This window comes from Zalophus californianus, chromosome 12 (assembly GCF_009762305.2).
Source record: "Zalophus californianus isolate mZalCal1 chromosome 12, mZalCal1.pri.v2, whole genome shotgun sequence".
In the NCBI taxonomy this organism is placed as follows: domain Eukaryota; kingdom Metazoa; phylum Chordata; class Mammalia; order Carnivora; family Otariidae; genus Zalophus; species Zalophus californianus.
Genome location: NC_045606.1, coordinates 79,495,385 through 79,503,165, shown reverse-complemented (window position 1 = coordinate 79,503,165; position 7,781 = coordinate 79,495,385).

The window sequence follows — 7,781 nt, the reverse complement described above, 5'->3', positions numbered from 1 at the left end:
TGCCTGCCTTTGCTCACGGAGGTGGCCTCTTGCCTCTAGCAGTGTTTGCTCTCGGTGGCAAAGCTTTAAAACTCCTCCAGTAAAAGGGCACACATAACAAACACCATGTATTCCTAAAGAAGCATAAATAACCTTCATAAACAGAATTAAAAAACCCATTCCTCATTTGGAAGACAGGGCATTGTCTTTTTGACAAGGTTTACTTTTGATCCCCGAGGACACCATTAGAGCACTTTTCCCTTCTTCCCAATAAAACCACTGAGACTGGAGAGGCAAACATTATTGTCTCGCAGTTGGGGTGCGTTAGAGAAATGGAAGGTGTCCCTTGCCCCCGACATGCACTTTCACCTTTCCTATAGCTTACAATGAAGCACAGAAATAAAGGCAGCTTCAAGATGAATTCTGTTTTTCCTTTTTGGTCCTTTATTATGGTCGTATTGTGGGAAAATAAAAACATTTCTTCCGCTTTAATACAGGCCAAAGTATGATGAACTGGAAGTAGAGGGAGAACATACATGAAAGAGCTTAGGTGTCAGGTGGACCGTTTGTGTCTCACACATGTTCTGTTTGCCACTTAACTATCATTAGGGTAATAATAATGGTCCACTTCTGCTTTCCTGCTCAGGAGAAATGGGAGAAAAGATGCTCAGCGATGTTTTTGAATAGGAAGAGAGTAAAAGGTGGAGAATCTTTTAAAATATTATTGGATTTTTGAGGCGCCCGGGTGGCTCAGTCGGTTGAGCAGCTGCCTTCGGCTCAGGTCATGATCCCAGGGTCCTGGGATCGAGCCCCACATCGGGTTCCCTGCTCGGCGGGAAGCCTGCTTCTCCCTCTGCCCCCTGCTTGTTCTTGCTCTCTCTCTTTCTCTCTCTCTGACAAATAAATAAATAAAATCTTTAAAAATAAAATAAAATATATTGGATTTTTAAAAGAAAAAAAATCTCTTGAATGTCAATGCAGGGCTAAATATGGAAAATAACACTTGTCTGGTATCTGTTCGTTCGTTGATAGGAGAACCCACAGAAGTACTTGTTTATATTAAATGTCAAAATCCAGGTTAGCAAGGATGTTTTTGTAACCCTTTAACCAAGTGACTTACCCTAATAGACAAGAACCTAGTCCAAAAAAATTTGTTTAAAAAAAAGGTGCTGAACTTCAAAAAGATGTTCCTCTAGCACACAGAACATTCTATTAAGCCTGCTTCTCCCTCTCGCACTCCCTCTGCTTGCGTTCCCTCTCTCGCTGTGTCTCTTTCAAATAAATAAATAGGGGCACCTGGGCGGCTCAGTCGTTGGGCGTCTGCCTTCGGCTCAGGTCATGATCCCGGGGTCCTGGGATCGAGCCCCGCATCGGGCTCCCTGCTCTGCTGGAAGCCTGCTTCTCCCTCTCGCACTCCCCCTGCTTGTGTTCCCTCTCTCGCTGTGTCTCTCTCTGTCAAATAAATAAATAAAATCTTAAAACAAAAATTATGACCTGCATTTCTGGGGTATCATGAGTTTCTGGGGAGTTCTCTGCCATTTTTTTAAGTGTACCAAGAGTTACTACCTGGAGTGTGAACACATAGACAAAAAAGAAATCCAAGCTCTTAAAGTAAGCACATTCAGCAGGAATGTCAGCACTAGAAGCCAGAATATGTTTTGAATTTCCTTTATGTCCAACTATCCCACCAGGGATTGAGACTTTAAAACATCATCGCCAAAAGTAAAAAAAAAAAAAAGTTAAGTCAATTGATATATAACCAAATCTGTGGATGTGATACTTAGGATCTAGTGATTTGGGTGCATAGGATAAAGATAAAGCATCTCTTACAACTTAGATATTAACTTTAGAGCAACTAGTTTAGAAGATAGTATCTCCTTGCATAATAAAACCGCTAGTGATTGTGATTTAAGAAGTAAAGTGGCTGCCTTTCTGAATCTTGCAGTGCAGTTTTAAAGAACAACATAATGACATCGACATTGCCAAAGCAGCGATGCATTGGGAAACCTTGTCATTTTCCATACTTAGGAATAATCTGAGCCTTTCTTATTTATAATTACTTGCGTTTGCTCAGATGTATCCAAAGCCCACCAGTACTTACTGCCTTCCAGTGCTTTCTGAATAAAACCATTCTGAAGCAATTAATGAGGTTTTCCTTCTCTTTTATCCACTTTCAGAATAAACTAAGATCACTGCTCAGTTTCTTCTTGCTTTATATGTCTTCAGGCCCCACCACACCCTGAGTACATTTAAATCATTCCTCCTGAAATATATCTCTTGTGTCTATAGCACAAGTAAAGTGCAATTCATGAACTTATAGACAAATGCATATCATCTGAAATTTCGAACTATGGCTACTTTTAGAAATATGAGAAAATTGTCTGGAAGCATTTAATATGGTTTAGTCATGCTGAACTTGCACAATTTGCACAGTTTCGGTCCTTTCAATTTAACACCAGAGTAACTACCAGCTCAATAACTCATAATGCATCACCTATGATATTTCCTGTGGAGACCTCTGGAATATTAAAATCACCTGAATGAATTTTTTAAATTGTAATGTCAGGACTCACTCCAGATCAGTTAAATCAGAATCTTTGGTGGGGATGGGGGGTAAGATTCAAGGCATTAGTACTTTTAGAAAACTTCCCAGATGATACACACGTGCTGTTGGGAGCCACTCCTCTAGGATAGGTAAGGATGTTTGGTACAGCAACGGTTCTTACTGCCAAGAAGAGAAATAACAAGGCATATTGCTGTTGTTGTTGTTATTTGGCTAGAAAAGTCATAGTGTATTGAAAGAATGCTTCCTCAACATGAAGGCAAAAATCATCGTGTCATGAATTCTTCTGATGTTATCTATGAAGAACTCTATTTATCCTCTGTTTAGAAGCATCCCTTATTTAGAAGGCAAGCTTCTAAAGGCGGAGGTGCAAGAGGCAGCTTTATCTTGTCAGGTCATCAGCCTCCTCCTTCCAGCCTTACACAGGCCACCTTTCACTAGGCCACATTTGCTAATGGACGTCTGAAATCAATATTGTGGTAGATTGACTAATGCTCCCATCAGAGATGTCCATGTTGTAATCCCCCAAGCCTGTGGACAGTTACCTAACATGGCAAAGGGAGTTTGGAGATGTGATTAAGGATCTTGAAATTGGAAGAGTAGCTTGGATTATCTAGGCAACCCCAATACAATCACAAAGTCCCTTATAAGTGGCAGAAGGAGGCCAGAATCAGAGAGATTTGAGGATGCTACACAGCTGGCTTTGGAGATTGAAGAAGGGGCCACAAGCCAAGGAATACAGGCAGCCTCCAAAATCTGGAAGGGGCAAGGAAACAGATTCTTTCCTTGAACTCCTATAAGAAATATAACACTGCCAACACTTGATTTTAAAACTTCTAACCTCTAGACCTATAAGGTAACAAACTTATGTTGTTTTTACTTTTTTTTTTTTTTTTTTGTAGATTACAGGCCCAATGCGGGGCTTGAACTCATGATCCTGAGATCAAGAGTCGCAGGCTCTACTGACTGAGCTAGCACCCCAACAAACTGGTGTTGTTTTCAAATCACTAAGTTTGTGATAATTTATTATAACAGTAATAGGAACCTAATACAGACATGTTGAATTACTTCTAACATTGCCTACTCTGAGGATCACTTCTACTTTTCTCTAGGTGTCTAGCACTCATTCATTTATTCAGAAAACTGAATTAGGCATTGAGCATACACATATAAAGACACGGTCCTTGCTCTCAAGAAGTTCACAGTTAAGTGTGGGTATAGAAACTGCCACAAAACAGTTCAGCAAAGGACATGAAAGATGCTTTCAGAATGCTATGGAGTGTCTCATCCAGGCTAGTGAAGTTGTATACGTTTGCTTGGGGAGATGATATCTCATCTGTTTCCTGAAGCATGAGCAGTGGAAACATGAGGGGAGGTAAATGAGGTGGGAAAGCTGGAATGTTATAGGTAAAAAGTATAAGTAGAAGATATAAGTAAAGAATTATGTATAGGCAAAGAGTATAAGTAATTAGTATATAAGGCTGTGTAGTATAGGGAAAGGGTATAACTGCATAGTATGTATGCCCGGAGCCCAGGTACAAAGTAGACAGTGTTGAAATATGAGACATTCTAGCTACACATCCATTCAACATGCTATCATTTAGCAGCACCTCACAGGTGGACAGCACATGCATTTTACTTAAAGAGTGAGTCATCTCCAGATAAAAAGGTAGTCCAGGAACACCCTGATTTAGTCGTCACCTTGTACCTTGATTCTCATGCAGATTAAGCTTCTGATAGGCTTCCTGATTTCCTAGGTTTTCAGATGTTCAGACAGAGCTACCTCTAAATTAGACCCAAGTTGAGAAAACTGAAAACCCTGATACACTCTGTATGTACTCAGTCTGGTCTCATCTGTTGTGTGAATGATATAAAGAGTGAATGCATTTTGATGAGGTGCCTGGGTGGCTCAGTCGGTTAAGCCTCAGACTCTTGATTTCATCTCTGGTCCTGGTCTCAGGGTCCTGGGATGGAGCCCTGTGCGCATCAGGCTCCGCGCTCAGTGGGGGAGTCTGCTTCAGGATTCTCTCCCTTTCTGCCCTCCCCCCACTCACTCATGCATGCACTCTCTCTCTCTCTAAAGATAAAATAAAAAATCTTAAAAAATAGAGTGAATGCATTTTGAATCATATGGGCAGAGTAGAAATATTGCCCCATTCCCACTCCATTCTTGTCAGAGAAATAGTAATGGGAGTAATACTGGGGACAAAATTCTGCAACAATAACCAATTTAGCATCTCTGATGGAGAAACAAGATTCAGATTGCACGTGTGTGCCTGTGCAATCTTGCTCCCACCTCTTCTGAGCAGGTAAAACTTTCTCAGGAATATGTCTCCCAGATTGCCTCCCAGTTTCTCTTTCCTCCAGCTTACCTGTCTTCTGCCACTAGACCTACGTTAGAATCTACCATCGAACCAGCTGCTGGAATAGGAGTTAAAAGTGATCCATACTGGATTATACCAGAGTCTCAGTCTGAACCTTAAGGATGGTTATTTATATAACCAACAATTATCAGCATCTCCCACCTTACTTTCCTTCTTTACTATTACTTACACTTTTTGTACATGTCTCCCCTGAGGGATATTTGAAAGGAAAACATGGTTCTTACACTTCATCCACCCGCATTCAGTGAGTAAGATATGTTTAGTAAGTCCTCATTAAATATTTGTTTATGTAACAAATCCAGAGTCCTCTGAGGTTGAGGTTTAGATGGATCTTCGTGATGGGATCTTAGGCATAGGAAGAAATTTCATGTTCCCTCCAGCAAATCAAGATTTGAGTCAACTGTGGGGCTTGTACTTTACCTTTTTTTTTTTTTAAGATTTTATTTATTTGAGAGAGAGAAAGAGAATGAGTGGGGGGAGGGACAGAGGGAGAAGCAGGGACCCCAAAGTGGGACTTGATCCCAGGACTCCAGGATCATGACCTGAGCCGAAGGCAGATACTTAACTGACTGAGCCACCCAGGTGCCCTGTGCTTTGTCCTTTAAAAAGTTGTCTATGTAGCACTTGGACTTCTTAGATAAAAACTCACTTGGTACCTGATTCCTTTATAGCAAAGATTCTCATCACAGTTTCATTCTGGAAAAAGTACTGAAACATAGATTTGCCTGTTGTGCATGAATCCAATTTTCTTAATGCTGAGATTCTATGAGCCAGCAAGAAGTATCTTTCCATCACATGGCTGCTATCCTGACACAGCCAAAAATTTCTGAGAGGGAGTATATGAAAGAGTCAAGTCACTTTCAATGGGGCTTGTGATTTTCTTATTTCCTCCCTCTTGCTTAGGATGGCACTTAAGAGCCTAAGGGAATTAGAAAGTAGATGTAAGCAGGGACTGCTATTACTGATTCCAATTTACTAACTCAGGATTTTAGGTCCCCACAATACTTTAGAAATCATTTTGTCCCACTCATTCATTTTATAGATGATGAAACCAAGACCCAGACAGGTTAACTGACTTGTCAAAGCGCCCACAACTTGGAGTTGTAAGAGCCAAGGCTTGATGTGGGTCTCCTGACCCCTCTCCAGAAATTTTCAGTTCATCAAAACTATATAGTTAAGGGATAGTTTATGTTCCTGCTATGAAACTGATAAGTTGACTATGGGCTGGTTCTTTTTGATCATAACCCAGATGTTCTGATTACCTACTTACTACTGTGTTGTAAGGCACTACTCCAAAACTTAGTAGCTTCATTCTTTATCACCCATTGTCTTACAGGTTCATATGCTCAGCTTGGGGTCCCTCGTAAAGTGGCAGCCATAGAGTACCTGAGGCTGGAGTCCAATCTGGAGGTTTCTTCACTCGCCTCTGGTACCTAAGCCATACCTAGTCTGGTTAGACATCTGCTTCTCTTCATATGGCTACCTCGAGCTTCCTCACAATACAGAGTCTTAGGGTTGCACTTTTTACATGGAAGTCATCTTCCAATGGAATGAATGTTCCGCAAGATCAAGGCAAAAGCTGCAAGGTTTTTTCTAATCTCAGAAGTCCAGGAATACTACTTTTCATGCATTTTCTCTTGTCTTCTATTGGGCAAGCAATAGATTCAGCCCAGATTCAATTTTTCAATGGGAAGAGTAGAAAAGACTTTGTGGCCATGTTTCAACTACTTATTTTTACATATATTTTATATACATAATTTTACATAATGAATGCCTTATTTTACCTAGAATTTTAAATCCCTGGAATGGTGGAATGCAGTCTCTATTCAGGGAAAATTAGAAGAAATACAGATTTTCTATATATGGGGAATATTTCCTACCCCCAAATAATCCAAGGACCACTCTCTGAATGATTGTCCCCAACACTGCTAACTTGTTTACCTTGATTTCTGCAGATAAGTTTCCATCTGCTTAGACAAAGTTTATCTAATATCTCATAATTATAATTACAGGCCCATTAGCTAACTAGACATTTGATATAAAATATATGCTACTTCCTCTGATAAATTAAAAACTGAGGCTTCTCCAATCAATGGTCTGCATTGAGAGCTGACACATTACAGGTATAGTATTTCTTCCATTAAAATGTTATATTCCTAACAACTTATGGTAAATCTGGAACAAACACAAAAAGCTAAGTTGACACATTTTGTTTTCTGTGAAATATAAATTATATATACAAAATGCCTAGAAGAAAAGACAAAAATATGAATCGTTTTCTCTGGTTGATAGGAATATGTATCTTTTATTTTTTTACTCATCTTCTTAGTCTACCAAGACTATATATGATTTCTATAATAAAATAATAAAAAAGTTTAAAAAGAAAGGTTATAGACAAATTTTCAGAAAAAAGAAATTTCTGGCAGATTCCCTCTCCGCTGCAGTCCATACCATGGATCCAGCCATCTATGACGGTCCTTCACCAGTTGTCTTAGAACCCAACATGTCCAAACCTGAACTCATTAAATCCCCCTGAAACGTCTTCCTCCTCTCCATTGCTTTTTCCCTTTTCCTCTCCAGTATCCCAAGGCCAGTGAACTATACCACTCACTATCCACCTATTTTCCCAGGGAAGACACTGAGTCCTCTGAATCCTCCCCACCCTCCTGTCTTTCACACCTAGCCCCTCCATAGTGGATTTTATCTGCAAAATAACTTTCAAATCTATCCATTTCTTTCCATTTCTAATGTCTCCATTATATTTCTGTAGTTGTCTCCCCATATCCTTCAAACTTGCCCCATTTCAACTGGAAGCAGTAATCGAACTGGTTTTTGTAAGATGGAAACCAGGACAC